General features: G+C 38.5%; 1 pseudogene; it reads left to right on the top strand.

The window, feature by feature from the left end:
• Positions 1–3,882: 3,882 nt before the first annotated feature.
• Positions 3,883–26,826, top strand: LOC104289934 (annotated as a pseudogene).
• Positions 26,827–27,048: the final 222 nt, after the last annotated feature.

Below are 27,048 nucleotides of genomic sequence, written 5' to 3'. Positions count from 1 at the left end.
AAGCTTGATTTAATACCTAGATGTGATTAGAATAAAATGCAAACGAGTCTTTATTCCAAACACCTGAAATGAGTGGCGGAGTTGCATATGTTCAGAAAAAAAAAAAATAACCCACACAAAAAAGTCAGAGCCAAGGCTGAAAAAAATTTATTTCATTTAGGTTGGAAAAGAGCTTTAAGATCATTGAGTCCAATGTTAACCTACAACTGCCAAGTCTACCACCAAACCATGTCCCTCAGCACCACATCTACATGTCTTTTAAATACCTCCAGGAATGGTGACTGAACCATTTCCCTGGGCAGCCTGTTCCAATGCTTGATAACCCTTTCAGTGAAGAAATTTTTCCTAATATCCAGTCTAAACCTCCCCTAGTGCGACCTGAGGCCATCTTCCCTCGCCCTAAAGGAAGGAGTGTAATCATGAACACAAAATACTGTTAGTATGCAATGGCTGGATGCGAATGTGTAGGTTACTCCTTCCTTTTGCTCATGTTTTAGATTGTTTCCTCTATTCCTTAATTTATGACTTAAAGGCCCTGAGCGTTTGCATTTGTTACTCACCCCTAACAGCAGGTCTGCCAGTGACTGGGCTGGCAGCTTCATGCTGCTACTTCTAAGAGTAGTTGCAGCTACTTTGCAATGAGACCTGCTATGCCTCTTTGTATGGTGACATTAATATCTAAGATTTCACAGCTCTGTATCATGCTAAAATGTCATTAGAAATCTAAACAATAGGTTTTTTCACTTTTCTTGAAGTGTTGTTCTGCACAGGAACCTCAAATTAATAGTGCATCCAATGCTGGCTATAAACTGAACCACGTTAAAGATAATTTGGAATTCCAAAATGTTTAATTCAATTATCCTGCTAGGCCAGATATTAAGTTATTTTGCATGGAGATGATACAGATTCCTTTTAAGATAACCTGATTGCCTTAGAGAAAAACAGTTGCTATAATTAAAAAAAAAAAAAAAAAAAAAAGTAGTCCTAGAAATAATGGAAACCTTTGCTTTTATCTAGAACTGATAATACATTTTAGCCAGAACTGGTTAGTTAAAAAAATTAAGATCCCACCCTTTAAAATAAAATGTAACTACAAGAAATTTCCACTGAAAGATAAAAGGTTGGAGGTCCTTATAAGTCACAAATAGAATAAAAAACTCTAATTGTCATAATATTCATTTTAAGCCAGTAAAAATGTTATAGCAGTATACTGAGCTGCCAAATTGTCCACACTGTAAGTCTGATTAAAATATTTCTCTGAGAAACTGGCAGCATATCCAATACCTACTTTGTTGTAATTAAAAAGGAAAACCTGCCCTTTGAAAGTAGAGATTGTTTTGTTCAAGGGTTCTTACTAAGATAAGTCTTGACGGACTATTAGAAATCTAGGGACACGAACAATTAGGCAGGTATATCCAAGTGGGTATTTATTCTGTAGTGTTTTAGAGGAAGGAGAAGATGCTGCTGGGGTTCCTAACACTGATGTGCTTTTTCTTTACGATGCCTTTCTTTGGTGATAGGACTGTGCCACAGAATGTTTTGGAAACATGTGTGGTTGTCTTGTAGAAGTTTGTGGTTGGAGAAAGAGGGGCCCAGCTGAGTGGAGGCCAGAAGCAAAGAATCGCAGTTGCCCAAGCTCTGGTTGGCAATCCTAAAATTCTTCTGCCTGACGAGGCAACAGGCAACGTCAGCTTTGGATACTGAGAGTGAATCAGTTGTGCAGGCAGCACAGGACAAGGTCAGTAGTGATCAACGGTGAAGCGTTTTTGAAAGTGCCCATGGAATTCAGTTAATGATATTATGGGTAGGACTGAACTGCAGCAGGCTTTCCCAAACAAGCGTTACTCTAGAGCAGTGGAGAGCTCAACATGAGCTAAGAGCTAAATATTCCCAAGCAGTTTTGGGGATCCATGTGGGCTATGTTCTTTTTAACACCCAGCAAAGTAATTCAAAACCAACTTGGGGGTGTCTTCAAGAGCAGCTGCTACACGTTGCGGCTGTCTAGACATAACTTATAAACCACATAGACAATTGAATTGAAAAAAAAATAGCCAATCCTGTATTTCTTGTTGTCTGCTCTAAGCAAGTGTATGAACCAGTTACAAAATAGTTCCACCTATTCCTCCAGCTGAATCAATCATTTTCGTTGTTTTTCCTCTCCCTCTGTTTCTCTCTCTCATGCTCTGGCTGAACACAAAGTCCCACCATTGCATAAATATTTTCAGCAACAATCACAGTTTATCTATGGACATTATCTTTATAAAGCATTTTTCCACCTTATGCTATTCTGCTTCAAGAGAAATACTTTACCCATTGTGCAGGGTTGTGTCTGGAAGACTAATATAGCAAACTCTATGTTCTCATGTTCAAAGATATTTTAGCCTATAATATTTACTCGGATGCCTAATTGCCACTAATTTCAGCAAGAGTTAGACTCTTTGTCCACTAGTCCTAATTCCTGACAATCCACACTACTGTGTGAAACTACGCTAGCTGGCACACACAAGGATCTTTCTCCCAACCCATGCCCTGTTAAAGTGAATCCCAGAGACAGGAGGGCAGAGAACTGTTGATTGAGACATATTTGGTGGGATCCCAACTAACTTCTGCAATATAAAACTTGTGCAGCTAGTTTAAACAAGTTACTTGGCCTCTCACCTCCCCCACCTGTCTTTAATGTATGTTGTATGGTGAGATGAATCTCCCTGAGCATGCCAGCAAGACTTGCTCAGACTAGACTAGCTCTGATTGCTGATGTTAAGCAAGATGAAGCTAAGCTGCTGCGTGCCAAGCATTCATTTGTCCTCCTCTTGCCTACTTTTTCTCTTCCTCGCTGTGCTAAGCATGTACCTCTACAGAAGGCTTCCATCAGATCTAGAGTAGACCACTTTTCCCTGCAGCCTTTACCAAACCTCTGCTGAATGTGTTTGCTATTTATGTGGATGGGGCATTAAGAAAATGCATATTATTTTTTATGGGATGGCTTGAATGGCTGTTATTTCCAGTTTGTAATATCACATAACAATATTAAGATACCATGTTTAGCTGGAAATTCACTTAGAATATTCCACATATTACATATTTCTCTTTTATTTCTTAATTGTAAAACACTTATTAAGCCATTATTCTAGGAGTTCAAAATGTTAAGATTCTTAAACTGAATTATATAAAGCTTGGATTCACTTTTTGGGTCGCTAGATATTAATACCAATTTATCCCACTGCAGAGTTAACAATGTGCCTGTAAATACATCTTTGTTGTGTCAAACTACATACTTCTGGGATTTATTTTATTATTTGTAAGTAATTAAAAAGATGGAAAAACAATGTGAGTAATAGAAGTATGATTTTAAGTATGATTTTAGATCGCTATTTTTGGCTAAGTCAAATGAGAAATTTAGAGCAAGTAAAATTTCTAAGTGATTAATTTTTAACATTTGTGAAATGCTCTGAAAGAGAATTGTCACTGACATGCGTAATGGTAGATAGTCTTTTTCCAGTGGAAACTGGATACAGAACCTGGGAACATATTGAAGGGGCAGTTTCAAAAAAAAGAACCTTTAGATATTTGTGTTTAGAAAGAAATAAATTGACATGAAAAAAACAGAGTGCATTAATTTATATTTTCAAATAAAGTATGTTTTGCTGTATTTGATTTAACTTACATTTTTGCTTTAGTTTACCTTGGAGGAATGGAAAAATATTGTGAAATTCAAAATTTCTCAGTTGATAATTTTGATCTTTACTAGAACATCTTTTCCAAGGAAAATTTTTCAGTTAAAATATTTTGTTCAACTCTAGTATGAAGATGGGAAATACTATCTGTACCTGACAATACTGACGTGGAGCCATTGTTAGACTGTTCCCAGGCCATCGTTTCTCAATGGTTCGAAATGCAGATCTCATAGCTGCACTTGAAAATTGTGTCATCACAGAACAAGGGACTCATAATGAATCAATAGAACAGAATGGAATTTACTACAAGCCTGTTAATCTGCAGGTAGCTTTCTCATGAAAATTGTTTCATAGCTTTTATCATATTGTGTTATTGACGTAACTGAATTGAATTGCTCCCAAAGGTGCCTCCAGTTTTGCAGTGTATTCTCCATAGAGAAACTCTAGGGGGGGGAAAAGCTTCCCTGAAGAGTACCAAACTTCACATAAAGAGAACTTCATATGAAGTAAAATATGCAAGTTTAATTCAAAGTTGTGAATTACAAGAATTCTAACCAAGAAAGTTTCTTTACAAGTACGACATTAAAAATAAAGTGTGTGAGAAGGTAAAAATGAAGATTGTGGCAAAAAATGAAGTTTTGGAGCTGATCGCTTCTCAGACTACTTTTCCAAATCATAGAATTATAAAATAGCTCAGGTTGGAGGGGACCTCGGTGGCTCATCTCATCCAACCCCCGCTGAATGCAGGGAGGAATCTGAGGTCAGAGTGGGTTGCTCAAGGCCATGTCCTGTTCAGTTTGGAATACCTCCAAGGATGGAGACTCCACACCCTCCTCAAGTCACCTGCTCCAGTGTCTCCCACTCTCATTTTGAAAACTCAAACTCTTTTATGCAAGAGCTTTTGCAAATCACCGTATCTTGCTGACTCAGGCTCCTGAAGTTTTGTCATGCAGACATAGTCTATCTTGAATATTTTTATTATCTCTCAAGCTATCTCCTGAACTTCTCAAGCAGTTTCTCTCAGGCCTTAACATTGAAGCAGCAGGAAGTCTTGCTCCTATTCTTCATGGCTCTCTCATGTTGAAAGTCCCTCTTGTTGACTTTCTGATTCATTTTAAAGAGGATTTTTGGTGGGCCTCTTCAGTTAACTTAGCTAATTCTCCTGTATGTTTTCAGAACAGTTTAACCCAACAAAAAAAAATCTCTGTGGTTAAAACAAACTCCCCCGCTCTGATAAGTATTAACGTATTGGCAAGTTTTTCACTGAGTATAGAGAGGACTTAATGAAACTTCAATACTTGATCAGGCTTTGTAAAATTACTGAATTCTTACCAATCTTTCATTTACTTAATATGAATTGTTGTTGGTTTTTATTGTCTTTTATTTAAAATTGATATATGTCTTTTATTTAGAATTTATCATCATTTGAAACTACAGGAAAGTACAGAGTCATAGAACCATAGAATGGTTTGTGTTGGAAGGGACTTTAAAGATCATCTAGTGCCAGCCCCCCTGCCATGGGCAGGGACACCTTCCACTAAACCAAGCTGCTCAAAGCCCCATCCAACCTGGCCTTGAACACTTCCAGGGATGGGGCATCCACAACTTCTCTGGGCAACCTGTTCCAGTGTGTCACGACCCTCAGAGAAAATAATTTCTTCCTTATATCTAATCTAAATCTCCCCTCTTCCAGTTGACAACCAATACCCCTCACCCCATCACTACACTCCCTGATAAAGAGTCCCTCCCCAGCTATCCTGTAGGCCCCCTTTAGGTACTAGAAGGCCTCTATAAGGTCTTCCAGGGGCCTTCTCTTCTCCAGGCTGAACAACCCCAACTCTCTTCAGACTGTCCTCACGGGGGAGTTGCTCCAGCCCTCTGATCACCTTTGTGGCCCTCCTCTGGACCTACGCAAGCAGGTCTATGTCTTTCTTGTGCTGGGGGCTCCAGAGCTGAACACAGTACTCCAGGTGGGGTCTTATGAGAGTGGAGTAGAGGGGCAGGATCACCTCCCTCGACCTGCTGGCTGCGCTTCTTTTGATGCAGCTCAAGCTACAATTAGCTTTCTGGGCTGTGAGTGCACATTGCCAGCTCATATTCAGTTTTTCATCCAACAATACCCCCAACTCCTTCTCCTCAGGGCTGCTCTCAGTCCACTCATTGCCCAGGCCATATCCATGTTGAATTGCCCCAACTCTGATGCAGAACCTTGTACTTGGCCTTGTTAAACTTCATGAAGTTTGCACAGGCCCACCTCTCTAGCCTGTCAGGGTCACTCTGGATGGCCACAAAAAATGTTTAGCATCATACTGTGCTTCATTTTAGGCATCAGGAACTGAGGATCCATTACAGGAAGAAGGTAACACACCAGCTGTCTCAGAGGATCCATACTGACTGGATGGAAAAGACAATCTGCTCAGAAAAGTATAAATAGGTTCAGAGCACAGCACAATGAACTTGATGTAAAAGCTGTTCAGCTTTTGAATGCCTTTGTATTCTTACCTGCATGTGTATTCTGTAACTAATGAGATAAGAAAGAAACGTGATCCCACTCAAGAAGGAGTAACTTTTTAATAAAATGTGTGAAAGCAGCCTACGTGTCTGATTAAAGACTCATAAATTGACAAAATCACACAAGAGTTCTACGGAAACAGTCCTTTCCCCTGAAGCTAAAATTAATTTTTTGTTGTGATGCTTGATATTTGAGTAATATTATGAAACAGAATTATTTGACTATGGGAATAGCCTAAGTAGCAAGTTAATTCGTTAAACTACAGAGCAAAAAAATCCCTGGTAATTAGTCATATAACTCAACACATCCTGAGTAGAGAATAATTACTATTTTTGTCCAAATGTTTTGCTATCTATTGTCTAAAATGTCTGTGTTAGCAAATAAATTCCTGAAAATTAAGGTATAATTATCAAGCTGGCTAATGACCTAAAGTTGCAAGAGATTATACTCACCAATGAGTAAGGAGAAATTCTTTTAACATTCAATACCATCAAATGCAAAAAATTGGTTTAAATTCACAAGTTCTTTTTCTGGATAGTCCCACAAGAGGTAAGTGGGATTTGTGACAAATCCTTTCAGGGAAAGGCTCAAATTGTTATTGTTGGAAGGAATGAGGGCTTATATAGCATTCATTGGTCTTGTCCTTCTTTTATGTTATTAATATTGGGTACTGAGTAAGAGTAAGAAATTCTGCTATTAATACGGTTTTTAAAGACCAGTTATTTTGGGGTTTTCCAACGTGGAATATGGGGTAAGGAGCATATTACAAAGAATATGCATGTCCCTCTCTTCCATCTGTTAATGTATTGTATTTATCCTGATGAAATCCTTCTATTTTAGGATAAATTAATAGCAATACTTTGTTATTGGAAATTTATGTGCAATTATCAATGGCATCTTGCAACCCATATCTTCAGTCATCATTTCAGACATTATAGGGGTGAATATAAAACAAAGAAGTAAAAATCTTCATTGTATGCTTCACCTTTTGTCACTATCTCCTAATTATCTCTATGATAAACCAATAAAATGACACTTTTTTTTCAATTTGCACTGTAAAGGTAAGGAACAGGCAAAGCTCCTTGCTATGGACAATGCAAAATAGCTGCTCAATGTCTCACAGAGCAGTGATGCAAATTGCACATCCTCAAGCAGATCAACTCACTGATGTGGAATGAGGAGAGGTTCTCCTGTGACCTCTCTGAATCTGCTTCACCCTTTTCCCTTTAGAGAAAGCAATACGTCAGCGTGGGTAGTGCGGGCCTGAAAGATGATCCTTGTGCTGTCTTGCCCAACTGTGCTCGGCCATAGCCCTTCAGAAAATATGATGTAACACAATGCAATGCAAAAGCAACAAGATGAAAGAAGTGCAAGGTAACGTTTCTGAACAGACTTTTCATTATAGAGACAATTTCTGTAAACCTGAAGTTACGGTGTTAGAAAACAAAGTTATATTCTCAAGCAAGTAGCACTTTATTTGTACTGGTGGGAATTTTCTAACATTTTCAGTCAGAACACATTATTTTGCTGGAAAGGTGTTAATATTGATACAGTGCAGGATATTGTTACGGTTTTGGCAGTACAGGAGAGAGAAACTGAGTGTAAGAGTACAAATATATGTGTTTATGTGTGCTTATGTACCCATATGTTATATGGCACTCATATCCCATACCAAAAAGAATATACGCCCATGTTACTTGCATGAGTTGTAGAGGACAAAGATTATCTTATCTGTCTGCTACAGGAATCTAAATCAGTTTAGAAACAAATACGGCCCTGGAAGTTGAACCTCAGGTTCATGTTTTGACTGTTTTGGGATAAGGGTCTCAGTCTTGTTTTCTTGTGTTTTTTACAGTTTCTCCGGAAAGCAAGAAAAAGGAAAAAATGAAAACACATCAACATCTGCATTTGCTGAAGCATTTTTTGCAACCGGTCATGCTGTAGTGTATAATATGAAAGATACTGAAATAGCCTATCTTAAATTTTTAATACTCGTACATGAGGTGTTATCTTCCAAAGAACTGTTTGGAAAAAGGGGGTAATGTTGTTGTAGCTTTTAATGCAAAGAATAACAGGAAATATCCCTGAGGGAAGAGAACCATGCTATGCAGTTGCAATCTTTCAGCAGTTGTCCCCCAAATCAGTCCAATGTGGAAAATAATCTGACAAAGAGCAGAAGATATACATTGGGGGAAAAATAAAATTAAGGTCCTTCCTTTCTAAAACATTAATTTACTCTGAAAACTTCTAAAAATATGTTCATGTGTGACGGGATTTATAACAAATCTATGTTAGAAAATGTAAATAATTGCATTGTAAATTTTCTTGTTATGGAGCAAGGTATAAAACAAGGTAAACTGGAGTCACTTTGAGCAAACTATAGATACATTTTTACTAGGGCAACTTAAATTTCATTAAAAAAATAAAAAACACATAATGATAGTTCCTCAACATCCAAAATATACAGACACAATGCAACAACAAATAATATACAACATCCTCAAAGATCTCTTTAAAAGATTTAGAGACCTTGAAGACCTCAAACCTTATAAAACATCCTTGTGTTATCCAAACTTGGGAGCATTATCTTTATTGCTCTATGAAGTTGGTGAAACCAAAACTATATGATCTCCTTGCTTCATGAACTATGATTTTTTTTACCATATATAAAAGTATGATGATGGCTTGAAGATACTACATCTTTAATGTTCATTTATCCACTGTTGAGATAAATAAGTGCATGGAAGATTTAAATGGAAAATTATTTCCATAACAAAGCAAATTCTCCATACGACATAAACAGGTTGTTGGTTTTTTTGTTAACATATAGAAAACAAACAATAGGACTGTTTATCACTGAGTCTTGGCCTAAAAAAAATAATGAGTCTGTAAAATATAACATCATATTAAGAACTATTTCCGTATTTCTCTCTCACTAACTAGGCATTGTTTAACTTCTTCAGCCAGTGACTCCAGATATGCTATTCTAGAGTCTTAAGACATGCCTCAGCATTTTGCAAGTGTAAACTGCAATAATAATTTGCTGATGTATGTTGTTCACTGACATGTATTACTAATTTTATCTTGCCAAAACAATGAAACCTTCATTCACAAGACATGTAAAATCACTTTAGATCTATAAACTTCAAAGAGAAAAAAAACTTATTTTTTCAAGAAATTAACTTATTACTTTAAGTGTATATAATGCATATAGCAGGTCTGTGACAATAATAGGGAAAATTATTGCACTGTAACCTAAGCAAATTAATTTTCAAAATTTTCTCTTATGTATGTTTATAGAAAAAGGAGAGGCTGCCATCAGAGAGACAAATAGCATGTATACACTGCTGGTTTTACGTTTTGGGCTGATTGCTTTTGTCACTATTTTTCTTTGGGTAATTTTTTCTTACTGTAGTTGTTCATATGCTTAATTTAAGATTACTCACAGCTCCGTACTGTGAAAGTTAAATAATGTTTCAAATCAAATCTTTGGTCTCTGGGATGCACCCCTCTGTTTGTACAGGATCAACTAGCTTTGACCACACTTTCTGGAACAGTCGAAATTCCCATTTACACTTAATCATTCATATGGGCATGTGTATTTGCCAATGCATGGAATTATGCATATTGTAGGAAACCTACTTAGTTCATATATAAATCAGTTCACTTATGTGATTTGATGTGCATCTCATTTATGTGCACAAATCCCTTTAGTTATTGCTCAGCTACTTGTGTTGGCCTTGCCCAATCACCTGTAGACGTCTGAACACACCTTGCTACCTTCTGCCTGATGCCCCTGAGACAACAGGGTCCCCTTTCTGAAATGACCTCCAGCCCTTGCCCTCTCTTCAGGCAGAACCAACCTCAAAATTCCTACTTCTATGATGCCCTTGGTAAAGAAAAGAAATTGGTAGTATAGCTGCTATGGATATTTCTCCACTCAAATGTGTCCGTCTGCCTCCCTCATCTCGTTCCTGTGTAGTCTGACCCTACGTGGCCCTGGACGAGGACCGATTCACCAGTGCATCTTTGTGCACGCTGGGTTGTGTTGTAGTCAGTGAGTCTCCATGCAGGTTCAGAGGCTTTGTCTAGAAATTAACCAGTAGCACTACAGTTTTTTGATTATAAGTTCCTAGAGAGAGAGAGAGAGAGGGTATTCATACAGTGCCTAAAACAAATACAGGGTCTTACTTGTGATAGCACTGATCCTGTTACTGTGAAGTGACCAGTTTCTGTTTGAGATCAGCTGTGATAAAAAAAGTCCTGCAATTAAAACACTATTTGGTGGAACCTGAAAAATATTACATGGTATACACTTGTTTCCTAAAAAACAATGTTTCATTCTTTGCTCTACCCTTATAGGTGCTAAATTTAGCTTTTAAAAACTTCAATTACCTCAGTTACAGATAGAATATTTTTTACTTAGTAATATTCTTTTTAATATTATATGCAGGTAGTCACTTAACTGTTTATCTGAAAAAGACAAAAACTGTGATTAGAAAATAAAAAAGTTGTTTGGTTTTTTTTTTTCTCAAACAGGGTTTCACATTTGGCAAAGCTGGAGAAATCCTTACAATGAGCCTTCAATCCATGGCATTTAGATTAATTCTGAGTCAGGTAAAAGCATTATATATTTGGCTTTCCAGAGCTTTAGAAATGCTTGTTTGTTTACATGCCATAAATTGTCTTTGTGTTTATTGAAGTAGTCATGCTGCAATCACATCCATAAAAATACCACACTGATTTCTTTAGTTCAGTTTAGAAACTGACTGGACTAATCTTCATAACAGGTCCAGGTAGATATTTTAAATTATTTTAAAACCTTTTTATTGATACAACTATAAGTCAAATGTTAAAAAGCTCAAAGGTAATGGTAGTGTTTTTTTAGCTTATTTAATAAAATCAAAGCACCTTTGGACTGAGGACCAGAGAAAGTAGGCTGTACTCTAAGAGACTGAATCTGAAATTCAGATCTGCCTTCATGATCAGCTGACTCCATGTTTAGGCTATGATCCATAAATAATTACTCGTGAAGGTTATAGGACCTGGATATCTGACTAGCTGAACTAACTAAACAGGAGGCTGCTCCTATGTAGCAGGCACAGGGCCAAGGACATCCATGGCCGGGGTCAAGGGTAGGAACAAGTATATTCAGCAGCAGAGTGAAAACCTGAAATAATCAGCCTGAAATCCAAGCACAGCAATCTCTAGTTGCTAAGCAGTGAGTAAGATGGCAAGGATCCTAACTGTGTGCATAACCAGCCTTATCACCATCGTTTGGTGGTTGGCATTAGCTGCTTCCTGGAGCTGGTGCAGTGGCAAGCTCCTCAGCATCCCAACTCTGCTGCGCTGTGTGTCACACACCAGTGCAAACTGGTAAGCCCTGCCTGGGAGACACAGCCCTACCTGGGAGGCACAGCCTGCACGGGTACCTGCTCTGTAGGCTTGCTAGCATTTCCAGTTTGTAGTTCAGCACAGCTAGAACTAACACAAGTATTTTTGCCCCTCTTTTACTGCCACTCCTACCCTTACCAGTTGATTTCCTACCAAGATTTTTTTTTTTTAAATTTATAATTATTCAAGGAAATGTTGGTATTCAGCATCTTATTATCAATCCACAGCATAAATGCAATCCTTCCCTGAAGTTCTATCAAATTTTACTCCCAGCTGACCCAGCTGTAGGCGTGAGTGTGATTCCTGAGGCAGAAAGCAGAGCAATGTGAGACTAGACACATCGGTCCCTTGCCTTTCACTCATTACAGACAGCGGTCTACCCCAGCCATGCTCGTCTGATACATTGGCAAGTCTGGAACCAAAGAGAAGGTTTCCAAACAGACAGAACCACCACCCTGGCAGAACCAGCCCATACAGCTGAGTGAGGTTTACCTGGTGTCCACAGAGGGTCATTCCGTCTTTGAGAAGTTCCCAGAGCCAACCTGACTCGCATCAGCTTCCCTTCCGCTACCCCTTTCACTGGGGGCCCAGATGCCCCTTCTTTCTGGTTTATATAAGAAGGGATTAAAGGTCACCTCCTTGGAAATTATGTCCCTTGAGACTTTTTTGACTAGCCCAGGAGGAAAGTAAGGTCTCTGGTGTGAAAATAGTATCCACCTGGCATCATGCTCAAGTATCATGCACTACAGCACTGGACCTGGGAGGGTTCTGTGTATCAGCACCAACACATGTGGTGTGTTCTCTATCTCATGTAACACCAAAGCAGCCATCTGGCTATGTTAGCCTACAGCCAGATTGAAACTGTTTGTTTTACATCTTTTTTTCTTACTGTATTTATGAATACAGTACTTTACTGCACTTAAAAATAATCCCTCACCCTCAATAAAACACCAAGAAATCAAAATGTAGCCTGTTTGCTGATGTCTAAAGATAATGCATTTATACATTAATGGTAGGAAATATAAAAGCTCTTACAGTAACCTTATGAACAGTTATTACACAAAAATAACATACTGTTGCTAAGAATTATGTATTCACAAAATAATACAAATACATAATGTCCTGGTTTGAGGTAAAACAGAACCAATTTTGGTCAGTAACTTCGCTTCTTAGCTGGGCCTAAGAGACCTGGGCCTCTAACAACTGAAATTAACAGCATATTGTGCAGATAATGTTCACTCTCTCAGAGTGATAAGACCTATATTTATAGCTGATGCCCAGGCATGGTATGCAGAGGGGCTCTTGCTTATACTTATTGCTATAACACCCAAGGCCAACCAACTTTGTTATTTGCCCCATTGGAGGGTCGGAAGTGGAAAAGCATAGTGGGGTCCCACCTGCAAGGAGGAGCGGACAGGACAGGCGACCCAAAACTGACCAATGAGGGTATTCCATCCCGTCTGCCTCATGCTCAGTATAAAGGCTGAGGGATCGAAAGGTCAGCTCTCTCTCTTCCTGCAATGGCTGACGTCTGAGGAGGACTCTGTCTGCCTGCGATCCCGATCCTGAATGCAGATCCGGAATCCAGTTCCCGTCCGTCACTGAGTCCAGCCTGGGACTGCCCCAGTGCCAGCCGGTGTCGTGATTGTCATCTCGGGAGCTTGATACGGTTTTGTATATATTTCATTATTTCTTTTTTATTTTATTATTAATATTTCATTAAAGTAGTTTAGTTCCTTCTAAACTCGTAAATCTCTTTTTCCTCCTCTGCCCCTCTCTTTGAAGAGAGGTAGAGGAGAGCATCTGTCAGTCCCATCTGGGGTCCCCCAGGTCCCCAGTAGCCGATTTGGTCTAAACCACGACAATAGTTTGTTTCATTATAATGGTCTTTTGCGTTTGATATTTGGCAAATCTGGAGGAAAGATAGAGTGAATATTTTATTTGTACTTCCTGGGTTTAAATAATACAAATATTTTGTATTTAATTCAGACATTTTAGTTTTCAAATAAGTGCTTTAGAGTCACTGATCTCCCTGACCAATTAATCTGAATTGCTAATGAGATACTAAAGGATATGATTGACAGGATATTTTCCCTGAAAATAGTGTGTTCCAGATGAGGAAGAGGTAGTCTTGAGTAATGTCCCAGCACTGCATATCATTTTACATGTGTCTTCTCAGACACCACAGATATTTTGCAGCAACACTCAGACTTTTGAAATGCTTCATAGCAGGCTTACAGGTTTCATAGTACTTGTAACTGACAGAGAATTAAGATGTATTTTTTGCTTTCTAACAGGAGAAAGTATACTGCTCAGTTAGTAGTCTTTGCAGATGCATGTTAAACATCCAAGTAATTGTCCCTAAATGGCAGATTCCTTCGTATTGCTACTTAGTGAGCATCTGACCATCAAAACCACACTAAATTCACAAGCAAAAATTTCTTATAAAGCTACATTTAATATCATGGAATGGTTTGAGTTGGATATGGTGGTGTTTGTGCTATTGCAAAAAGGATATACAGATTGTTAACACAACTTAGGTTTGAGTTTTGCATTCCCGTATCTTTATTAAACTTTTATGTCTATTGTATTTATGGTTACATGTAAAGAACATCATATCATGTGTGTCATCCCATTGTAATCCAAAGTGATTAAGTTCTCTAATGTAGCCTAATTAGGTGATGTGCAGACTAAAGTTTTTTAGATTACAATAACTCTATTTCATGTTGTAGGAGATCAGCTGGTTTGATGATCTTAAAGTTAGTACCGGAGCATTAATTACAAGCCTTGCTAATGATGCCTTGCAAGTGAAGGGAGTAAGTAATAAGCACTGACATCTTTCATATCTGGTTTAGCATGGATGATGATACAGACTGGATTTAATAGGTAGAAATCCTGCACACACAGTCATCTGGAAGCTGTTATTATTTATTAAATAAAACAATATAATATTATTTATTAAAAATATTTATTTTGGTGTCATGCAAAAATTTAATGCCATAATAGTAGGTAAGATATATATTTTTTTGTATCTATATATCTTTTCTTCTAGTTCATACTAATGTTCAGCCCTGTTGTCACCAGTATAAATGAATCATCCAAGGAGTCCATTTACTTAAAGATATTTATCCAGCCTGCTTAGATGTCTAGACAGCATTGTGTTTCTATGTTAAACGTTACAAATATTAACAAAATGCTTAAGTGTATGCCTCAAAATGAGGATTGCTTTCATTGCAGCACTGTGTTTGTTCACACGGTTAAAGTTAAAAGGGGTGAGAGAATAAAAATAGTCATGTTAGATTCCAAGTTAGGAAATGTCATGTTTCAGGAGACCTTGCAAGTTTGGAGTCATGCATCTATGTATGAAAAATGAGACTTATGAAATCCCATTGTTTCTTAACAAAACTTGAAAACAAGGACTATAAGCCTGAGTGAATAGATGGAAACAGTGGAGGAAGACTGGATAAGATACAGAAGACTTGAGGGAATGATCTGTACAAAAGAATCATTTTTCAAAAGATAAAGCATTCAGTTCTGCAGAATATTTAAACCAAATTAAGCACTTTCAGATATCCTCTGATGAATAAATCTCAATTGTCTAGATAACTAATATTTCCTGTCTAGTTTTCAAATAAAACCACAGAGTAATTTGCAATAGTTTCATTCTTTTCCAGGCTACATGTTCCAGACTGGCACTAATTGCTCAAAATGTAGCTAATCTTGGGATTGGGACTGTTTTGTCATTGCTCTATGGCTTGCAGCTGACTCTTCTGCTTTTAACCATTGTGCAAATTATTGCCATAACAGGAATGATTCAAATGAAGATGCTTGCTGGCCAAGCAAAAAAAAAAAAAAAAAAGGAACTGGAAACTGCAGGAAAGGTGGGTTCAGTGACATTTGTCTCTGATTTTATGGTGTACTACACAGTGTTGCTTAATAGATGGGGACATTGGCAATGGATCAAGAATGTACTCTTCAAAGAAGTCAAAGTCTGCCTTATATTATTCAGGTAAAATGGTGATTAGCAAATATGAAGCTGAAAGTTAACTAGGTGAGTTATAATTTATATTCTTAAATAGTTTGTAGCATTCCAAGCATACTAAGCATTTTAAAAGTCTTGCGTCCCTCACACCTGTCCCGAGTCTGCATTCATGTTCCCTATTCTTTCCCAGCACTCTGCTTTTTTGCCTTTTCTTCATTTCTTTCCAGCTTGTTTCCTTTCAGAGCCACTCTCTTCTACCTGTCACGTATCACCTCTCATCTTGCAGTTCTCTGTGGGCTTAGTATAAAAAGGCACAGTATAGAAAACAGCAGTAACAACGATGCATGAAAACATCTCGGTGGCAGAGTAGCTGACCGTGCCCTGCAATCTCTTGCTCTGGTTTTCATTCTTCCCCTCTCATCTGGGAAGGGAAGCAGGAGCCTGGGAATCTGTGTCAAAGGAAAATGTGAGTGTGGGAGCAAAGAGGGAGGGTGTTACTTCATTTCATAACTTTGAGAACAGTTCTCCCACTTTCCAAGACGTGCCATCTCAGGACAAACTGTGTTTTATGGGGACTGGGTTTTGACACACTCCAACCAACATAGTACCTGTGTGATCTTCTCTTCTGCCCTTTCCCTCCCTCCCATTATGCCACAGTCGGTTGTGCAGAAGAGTCTGGGCGCAGCAAATCTTAGTCTCTCTTTCCATGATCTATATTAGGAAAGTTTGTCAGGGGCATTTCTATGCCCCAAGCTGATTAGAAAAATGTGTTTGAATGTTTACTCCTATTCTTTTTCACACTAAAGTAAAAAGAATGAAAAATCCTCTTGGTTTTGCCTGCCAGGCATTTTGGTATAAATTTACATAGCAATGAGTAATTGCAAGGTCAAGTCACAAGGCATCGGCAGAATGTTGTCCCCTGACACATGTAAACAAGTATTCTCTAATAATATTATTTTTCCCAGTATAAGTGTGACAAACAGTCAAAAGAATTAAAAGGAATTAACTAATCTTTTATTTACCACAAATTCTACAATAGTTTTCAGCTGAGGCTTACAGTGCAACTTGAATTTAACAAACAAGGTCTCACAAAGCTCCTTTGAAATAAGTATCCAGTGCAATCATTGTATGAGTTTGTTAAAATTGGTATCTGTTTCCTGTGTCTCTTTCCAGACCATACAATGATTGCACTGGATACTTTTCAGCCTCAGCTGATACTGAAAGTGCACAATGGTTAGGAAAAGGCAAGAGAGGGTAATGCAGGCACCAAAGTTAAACTGGGACACCCCTGTGAGCCCCCAGGATGGCTGTTAGAAAAACAAAGAAACAAGCCAAAAGAATTGACCAAGTTCTTGCTTCTCAGAAGAACAAATTTGATGCAGGTTCTTAGTGAAACAACTGTAAAGCTTCTCAGCCTCCGTGCGTATTTAAATTGGCTCTGCAGAGCAAAGTATCACTTTACCTGCCTGTAAATCTATTCATATCAGTAGTACAGACATACAGAAAGCATAGTGTTTGTCTTTGTAGGGAAGCCAGATGATATTTACATGCAGTTATGTTTGGTTTTGCACATAATTTAAATATTTCAATATCTTAACCCTCGTGTTACTTAATCTGTTGTGTTTCTTATTTGTAGATTGTCTAAGTGTTTTTTCTACTTATTGTGTAGAAGTAATGATGTAGAAGGAAAGGTCTGCAATGTGCCTGGGTACAGTTAAGTTTTTGGAGGTTAGCTCTCGTGTTTGGAGCTGCAAGGCTTTTCCTTTTTCTTACTGACTTGAAGGCTGAAAGTCAAGTTTGCTTCCAAGTATCATTACAGTAAAGGCTGATGTTTCACAAGCCCAGAGGGTTTTTGTTACACACTAATATAAGAAGTTAAAGGAGGTTTAATTTTAAAAGAATATATGCATTGAAAAAAAACACCTGTTTGTCTTTGCATGATAAGGTAATCAAGAAAAAAATCAAAGTACAGTCACAGATTATTCATAAAACAAGAAAAAGTAACCTTGTTGAGTGCATTCTTATGCACTGAAATATTTTAAAGTTATCTCATAGTCAAGTTGTTTACAGCTGATTATCGTTATCTCATGCCAACTTCCTTGGAGACTATTTGTAAGAACAGTTACGGGATTGTTAGGCTGACTATCTGGTTTTGGCAGACTATATTCATCAAAACAATTTTTTTTCAGCTCCCTAGTTTTTGGCAAAATTTAAAACATATGTACTTTTATAGCAATTCAGCAAAATGTTTCACTACCAACATATCAAGCAAACCTGAGGGAAAACAAGTCCCAAGCATCAACTTTTAGCTCTGGGCAAAAATCTACACTTCTCTTTAAAAGAGGAGTTCTTCCTGGGAAAACACCTATGGAGAAATGTTACCTTCACACACCAAAGATTAAAATACACTACTCTCAGTGAAAGGTAATGCAGAAACAACATAGCTAAAAGATAGTAAATGTATTTCATGCCTTCCTCATGAGCAGCAGAATTAGTCATACACTTATCTAATGGAGTCAATTAGCTCCTGGTGCAATTTATGAGTACACGATTTGGACTGGTACAGACACCACAGGGGGCTTCTCTGAAGGCAGTGGGATTCCACAGTGTATGAGTCTTACATGGGTGACAATACATGACAAAGAATTGAGCTTCAGTCCCAGGTCTTAAGTGACTTTCTAGACAGTGGATAATTTTTAATTATCTTTTCCCATAAAATAAGTACATTGGAACTAAATTATGAGCTAGAATGAGTGTAGTGCTCCATGAATATACTTTACAAAATTGCTTTCCAAGATACTTTAAATTTTGAGTTTTGATTTGCTGGATTCTTGACCAAGACTAAATGAATTGTTGTTATTAGAAGATTTGATGATTGTAGTAATTAAATACATATAAATCCCCTTAATTTTGGGGGAGCATTAAGAAAGTTAAGGCATGAGCTTCAACTAGTTTTCAGTCAAAATTGGGTGCCTAACATCATTAATCATTTTGGAAAACTTCTACCCACTATTTTTTCTTCTGTGGTGAAACAGGAAGATTTTCAAAGATAAAAAAATAATAGGAATTAGATGCCAAGCTGCCATATGGGCGAGGAAAACCTGTATCTACATTTTTAAGAAAGGCCAGCAGTTTCGACTTTCTCCTTTAGGAATTTTGAAAGACTGCTGATGTTCAAAAAATGCTGAGTATGCACCCTGGGAAAGATAATTTCTTTAAGGGTGAGCTCAAAATAACACTAGTTGCTTTTGAAAATGTGGACATCTGTTTACCCTGCAGTTCCAAATGCATTTGCAGGTGATGTAGGCTTGTTCAGTTTATCCTGACCGGGCTCCTGCAGTGATGACAGCTGCATGGAGTCATCCTTGTGACAGGTTACACAAGCCCACTGGAAAATAAAGAAGTCCTGTTGCTGGCCTGTGCTAAAATGTATGCTGCCTCAACTTCGCTGCTATAATCCACGCTAATTGGATATATTTGACAGCAGCCTATCTACAAATGTTGCAACCACTCTTTCAACAGCATTGTAGACATACTTCTATTGCAGTTACTGTATTTATCAGATTATGTTAAAAAAAATCCATATAATCTTATTTTTCTGCTGATGTATGTCTGTTCTCTGATACAGATTGCTTTTGAAGCAATAGAAAATATTTGAACTGTTGTTACTTTGACTCAGAAAAGAAAATTTGAGCTTATGTGTATGGACGAAGTTTGCAAGCATCATACAGGTAAAAGAATGCTTCTCAAAAAAAAATTATTGAAATACTCCTTTTTAAAATGAACATAAATTAACACCAATAAACTGAATCAAAATTTATCTCTGTCACGGCATCATAAAATCTTTCATTCCAAACTCAGCTTTGATATAAAAAATACAGATCATCTTTCCCTTCAAGCTAATGTTCTTGACATTTTAAGTAATGTTCTAAAGGTAATGCTCTAAAATACTTTTTTTTTCCCAAAGTGTCCATGATATTGTTATTGGCTGTTGTAATTCTGCAAATGAAAGCCCTTATTAATTCTTATAATCATAAGACCTTTCTTCTGAGGGAATCTATTTTTTAACAAACCAAAAGTTGGTCTTTACTTCTATGTTTAGGTAAGATTCCTACAAAAATCAGTGGAATTTTCCTGAGGAAGGAACCAGAAGGGTGGACTTGCACAGCAGCTTCTGTTTTTGTTCACTCTGCTATTTTATCAGAGTACTATTGCAGATCATGTGAAACCTCATGAACTGTCACTTGCTTTGATTTAACGTAAGACAAAGCACAAAGATTTGTTCTATTGAAGTCATTTCTTCTTTGTGGAAAGTCTGAAGTTCTTGGCTTTCCTCAGGTGTCAGTTAGTTGACATTTTGAATTGCAGCTGTTACAATTTTAAAAATAATATTAATGAATGTATGAGGTAAAGACAATGCAAATTGTACGTGCTCAAAATATTTAGAGTTAGAGCAATTTCTTTCTCTGTCCCAGTAGTCTCATGGGGTCTTAGAGACAGAGAGGAACCTAAAGCATACAGGAATTATGATGTCTTAGATCAGGATCTTACAAAAAGCTGGAGGTTATTTTCCTTTAAAATACTAAGGACTTGTGGATTCCTTTGAATTCTAGGATACTTTTCACATTCTTGATTGCTACAAGTGAATGTACAATATGATCATGATTAATGTTTTTTCTGCTACAGAAATTCTGTAAAGAAAGCACATATCTTTGGATTTGCTTTTGCCTTCACACAAGTCATTATGTACTTTACTCACACTGAGTGTTTTGGGTTTGGTGTCTGTCTACTGAGAAACGGACATATGTGGTTTAAAGATGAGCTTTTGTAAGTATCTCTGTTAGGATCTTTTTGTCCATGTGGGAAAGTGTTTTCTTTTTCTATAGGTATTTTGAAAACATGGATTATAGAACTGAAAAAATCAATAAATACTTCTGTCTTCCATTCTTCACCTTTACATTCCCCTTCCATCCTTCCACTATTACAAATCCAAAATAAGTGACGCTTTTAGACTGTGTTTAGGTACCTACACAGAATTTTCCTTGTAATCAGGTTGCCCAGGGTAAAAGGAAGGCAACATGAAGACAGGCAAAGCAAAGCCATTCCTTACTTTCATGGCCAACAAGGTTTTTTTAACAGCATCATCACATGGCTTAGCTGTAGGGAGCGTAGGTGGACAAGATTAAAAAATAAGTGGAGCAAGTAATGAGTGAAACTGAGGTGAGGAAATTATAAACCCCAGGACAAAAGAGGTGGAGACCTGGAGAAAGGTTCAGCAAACACTTGATCTAGAAAATGCCCAGTCAGAGCTGAAAAAGCTTCTCGAAATGTTTCCAGTGAGTTGTTGCCATTGTTCCCACCAGCTGGTGACTTTCCAAACTTCTCTTCCTCCCTCCCTTATCTCCAACAACTAACCAAGTCTTTTGCTTGTCTCCCTGCAGCTGAAATCCTTGTTCATATTTGTCAATAGACATTTTGTCTCCCATGCACACCCCATGCTTGCTTTCAGAACTTGCCACACTCTTGTCTGGCAAAAAAAGTGCTGCTGAAGTTATAGCAGCTTCTTATCTTGGTTACACCAACCCCGTCTCAAATACCAGCATTACCTTCCCTTTCACTACGCATTCAAGTAAATCCCTTCTCCTTGTGTGTCTCCTCTCCTACGCCCTTTGCTCATCCCAGATTTCATGCCTCTTTCTCATGTCCTGTTTGCCTTTTGCCTTTGTCTCCCGAACTCAAGTATCTGACTGTGCCTGGAAGACTATGCCATTCAAAGGGAATGTGGAATGGCAAATCTCTCCACAATCCTCAGACTGCTTCACAACCAATAACTTCAATTTTAGACATGAAGAAACTGAGCTGGAAGGAACTGTACGTCCTACCACATCTCATGCATTACGAACAGAAACAGAAATCAACACATCCATTTCTAACAAATCCAGACAAGTAGGCAGGGACGGGAAGCTTAGAGTGCTATCCTCCTCCATACAAACAAATGATGGATTTTCTCAGTAAGGAAAAAAATAACAGAGTTTGCCTTAGGCAGCTCTTGCCCTCCCCCAGCTTTATTAATGAATATTTAGCTGAAACCCCTAATCTGCCCATAGAATATTTTCTTGCCTTTGCCAAATCAACGTCAATCTATTTTTCTCCTTTTAATCTCTACAGAGTTTTTTCAGCTATTGTATTTGGTGCAACAGCATTAGGACAAAGCACTTCTTTCACTCCAGACTATGCCAAAGCCAAAATGTCTGCTACCCACTTGCTCATGTTGTTTGAAAGAACACCCTCCATGGAGAGCTACAGCGAGGCAGGAGAGAAGCCTGTAAGTAAGCACGGCGTTATGCACAGCATAGCATTCTCCTCAAATTTATTTCAAGCCTGTTTTTCTTTTTGCTCCCCCACCCACATCATAGCTACTGACAACAAGTGCTGCGCGAGCCCATTCACATCTGACTCATCCAACCAAACTGGGGTTCAGCTTTGCTTTGTGTCTTCTCTTGCCAAAACCTCACCTGTGTCTTGGTGAAACGTCTTTTAAGAGCCAGTGGAAATTGGGTTAATGCAGCAGAGATAATTTTTCAAGACTTTCTTGCATGAAGCTACCTGAGCATGGTTCTTGAACTTACAACTAGGCCTCTGATGTTTAAGCAGAATTTTTTGAGGGATAACTTATGTCCAGGTTGTCCATAATAGATTGTCACTAGTAACCAACAATGTATATGAACATATGGGTGCATGTGACAGAACTTTCCAGACAACTATCACATACATATTATAAATCTTGTGTTTATTATGGGTATATATGCTTATATATGCATATACACACACACAATAAAGGAAAATAGCTATGAAGTCTTATGAAATATCATACATTTGAGCTGTTACATTGATTGGTCATTTGCATATGTCTATATTTACCTTTTACTATGTGCTCATTCATATGAACTATATTTCTTCTTGTGTTTGCGTATATCCCTATTACATATATCATATTACATTTTATAGAAATTAATTAGAAAAGATCTTTAAGTGGAAGGATTGATTCTGTGCGCAGATCAAAAATAGTAGATTATTTTCAGCATCTTTAAGGACAGAAATGAAAAAAAATCAGCAAAGAACATGCCAAGAATCTGAACAAGGTCCTTGCAAAGCAGACAGAAGTCAGCCACCTAGAGTTATTGCTACTTTTGAAAATATAATTTTCTTTAACAGATGGTTTAAGAGAAGCTGTCAGAATTTGTGTTTATGGAACAGAATTTTAATTAAAATATGCCTGCCGAGTTGAATACTTAGGAGAGAATTTTGGTTTTCACAGTAGCTTCTCACTACATATTAATTCCAAATCTGATCCTTTGGAAAAACTCCCACTGATCTCTTTTATGAATGCTTTTCATAGTCTTTTACGATCTGTTACATTAGCCTAAAAAATTGACCTAACTCTACTGTTTCAATCACAAAATATTTGGTGGAAACATAACATTTAACAATGAGGCATTTAACTACCCAAACCAACCAGAGGTCAAAATCCCCCAAGGTTTGAATATCAAAGTGGAAAAGTGACAAACACTGGCTCTTGTTGGTAGCAGTGGTTGCAGAAAAAGCACTGTTGTTCAGCCGCTGGAGAGATTTTATGATCCACTCAGTGGAGAAACAGTAAGTGTAAGTTGCACATGCTTAGTCTATTTTATTAATATAATATTTTTTTTTCCTCTTAAATAATCTCATTACATGTTTCCTAGTGTAACTACTCACTTTTGTCAATATAATTTTTTGGTAATGTTTTTGAAATTAAGGGCAGGAACACATGGATTTTCAGTATTGTCTATGCAACCATGGGGAAAGTAGAAGGAAAGTAAAGTTTCTGAATTTCCTATGTCATTTCAAGTTACTGGAACAAGATCCAATGGAGAGGTGTTGCTACACTGGCCTGACCAGAGCCTACTGGTATCACTGAGGGTTAGTTTAACTACAATAAGGATGAATTGTTGGAAATTTAACAGCAGCACTGCTCAGGGTAGCCACTGAACTTCATTGTATCATCACCTAGCATGTAAAAACTAAGTAAAGGGAAGGTGAAAAAAAACTGACAAGCCCTTCTTGTATCTTGAAGCATCTGGAGGATGCAGGTAGATGTCTCTGCATTCCTGGGACAATTTTCTTCTTGCCAAATAAAGTGATCTCGTATGTCATCTGTTTCTTCACTTACATACATATTTCATCCATAGTCAGGGCTTCAGTTTGGAGGATTTAGATCCTTCCTCTAAAAGTCAGAGAAAAATGTGACCACTGGACTTCCCAAACCCAGATATCTGCCTCCCGCCATAGTCCAGACTCTCCGTGAAAGGCAAAACTGTCATCTATAGCTCAAACTGAACTGCAGCCTGAAGTACAGATACCCTCCTTGAACAGATGGAGATGCTGGAGTGACCTTTTGGCTTCTCCCTGGAGTTTGTATTTTACTCCTGATGCTTCTCAACAAAAGAGTGGCCTTGAACTGTGAGAGATCTTTTTCTGAGATAGCAAAGAAATACTTACTCAGTGCTTAATCATTTAACTGCTTCTATTACATTCTGAGAATGACAGATACATCTCATCAGCCCACACAGAAAACAGCTGACAAATCAAGTTGTTCCTTACAAAGGGGTCCCTAGTCTCACGTGCACACAAATACATTTTTTCTTGTAAGGACAGAAACATTTAGCCTACTATATTTTAGTTGACTGTTGTACTGAGGAATCCAAACCCTGGGTTAGGGCTCTCTCCCATGCCAGGCACTGTATAAACAGAGCAAAAAGATGATCTGAGCTCCAAAAGTCCAATGTCCCAGTCACCCACAGGCACAGGATGGTGATTCTGCTTCCTTCTCTCCCTTTCCCTATGTATACCAATTATTACCTCCTGGTTGCATCTGATGTGACCAGCTGAGTCTCTGGTACAGTGGATCTTTTTGCTGCAAAATAAAAAGCGCCTTGGAGGGAAAAACAGCTTCAGGTTTTCTACATTGGTTGTGAATAATTATGATAGAAAAAAAAAATATCTCAGATTTGATCTACTCATGTCCCACTGAGCAGCTGCTGGCAGGTGAATGCATGCAAAGGCTCTTTGTACCTGCTGTCTGACCTGATGGGCTGAAGCTAACACCTGCTTGGCAGCTCGCTATTGTGGAAAATATGGGCTAGGACAAATATTGCTTCATCAATAAATTCCCACATGCTTAGGAGATTGGTGGATTTTCCCTGCAAAGCCTCATCCCTGAGATGAGAGATGTACGTTCATTCACATAAGACATAACAAACGGGAGAAGCACAGAGCTGCAATTAAATTTCTTGAGGAAATTTGTGTCAGCTTTAAAAGAGGGTGCAGGGTTCTACAACCCTCTGAACGGAGGTTGCAGAGAGGTGGGAGTCAACCTGTTTTGTCAAGTAACAGGTGATAGAACAAGAGGAAATGTCTTTAAGTTGCGCCAAGGGAAGTTTAGATTGGATATTAGGAAGAATTTCTTTATTGAAAGGGTCATCGGGCATTGGAACGCATTACCCAGGCAGTGGAGGACTCCCCATCCCTGGAGGTATTTAAGGATCATGTAGATACAGTGCTCAGGGACATGATTTAGTGATGGGCTTGTCAGTGTTAGGTTTATGTTTGGACTAGATGATCTTACAGGTCTTTTCCAGTCTAGGAGATTCTGTGGGGCAGATGAGATTTTGAATCTGACTGGCTTGTCATTTATTCTAAATCACTCTCAGTGTCTCTAAGGCTGAGTTTTCTTCTTACAGAGAACCAGGGTGGTTAAAGACGACCTGAACGCTCAGACTGCTCGGTGCTAAGCCGAGTCCTGGGTTCGCTCCTGGCAATGTCACAACCTTCCTCTCGCACCCTGCACTCACCTTCTCTGCACCTTGGTCCCCTACCCCAAAACAAATGACACCGCTCTTGTTCAGCATCAGGGGGTTTCCTCTGCAGTGAAATACACTCAGAAATGCATTTCTCAGCTCAGCTACTGGGTGTAGGCTCCTCACCCACACCTGCCCCAGTGACCAGCAAGGGGCTACCCCAGACACATCACTTGGCGGGAATGCAGCTCAAATGTCACGCTCCACAGGATTAGGTCCAAATCCAGGTTTACACTTATGATGACTTTCTGTATCTAGAAATACAGTACACGTGTGGCAGACAAAGGAACCCAGCTCTCTGGTGGTCAGAAGCAACGCATTGCTATTGCCCTGAATTGTTATTGTATGGCAGCCCCGAATCCTGCTGTTAGATGAAGCTACCTCTGCACGGGATACAGAATGTGTACAGATACCTTGGCTTTCCGTACGGGAACAGGGATTTGCAAGTTGGCTGGTCATGCCAACAGGAGGCTCTTTTTTTGTAAACAAACAAACTTACTTACCCACTCTCAAACCCCAAAGCAATTCAGTATTATCAATTTTCAAAGTAATTTTATTGCAGTATTTGGCATCTTTGTGGCCACAGAGCCCAGAACATCAGGTGACATTAGAGAATTTATAACCTTCAGAGTATTAAAAAAAAAAAGGGGAGAGGGGGTAAAAGTGTGGGTACTAACTACACCATACTTAGCACCTACAAACTAGAATGCAAAATTATCCACGATTTTATAATGGAACTGTTTAGGGAATTAAGTTGTAATTGGAGCAGTTTTCCACATTACTGAAAGTGAGTGAGAAAGTGCCTGGCTTGTCAAAAGAGCAGGACCAATTTGTTAGGGACAATTTCTAAAACTGACCAACTAAGACCTGCCTGCAGCAGTAAGGAAAGGGCCTGGCTGTGACCCTGAAGAAGTCTGCTTGACCTGACTTCTGGGGCAAGTGAAAATGTGAATGTATGCACACCAGCAAGCACTCTCTGTCCACTGCCACCAACCCAAGATCTGAACCAGTCACCAGTAACAGTTTTTCACCGCCAAGGCCACAGAAGCACCACCTCTGTCATTGCTCTATCACAGATAACATAATGGATGACAGACTAGGGCACCACAGGTGGAAACAGCTGCTGTACTCATTTTTAATTGACCTTTTGCTTTTCTTATTGGGCAGATTGTCCAGGAAGCGCTGGATAAAGCCAGAGAAGGTCGCACCTGCATTGTGATAGCTCACCGCCTCTCCACCATCCAAAATACTGATGAGATTGCCGTGATGCAGAACAGCAAGGTCATAGAGCAAGGGACCCATCAGCAGCTCCTGGCTGAAAAAGGCCATTCTCTGGTCAATGTTCAAAGTGGGTCATGCAATGTGTGACACTGGGCAGTGCCTGCTGCTGAAGTGCATCTGTACAGCTGCTTCTGCTTTGTACAAGACTATTAAGGATGTTTCACTACTTCTAGTATAGTAAAACTCTGTAAATAGTTTCCTTAAACCCCATAACTAACTGACCTACATTTGCTTTAAGAATGCAACCCTCTCCCACCAGCACAAAAATTCATAGCTGCTGAAATTAAAGATTACACAGCAGTCATAAAA

This window comes from Charadrius vociferus, unplaced genomic scaffold (assembly GCF_000708025.1).
Source record: "Charadrius vociferus isolate BGI_N301 unplaced genomic scaffold, ASM70802v2 scaffold297, whole genome shotgun sequence".
Lineage (NCBI taxonomy): Eukaryota > Metazoa > Chordata > Aves > Charadriiformes > Charadriidae > Charadrius > Charadrius vociferus.
The sequence above is the reverse complement of the archived record's forward strand: the minus strand, read 5'-3'. Positions and strand labels throughout refer to the sequence as shown.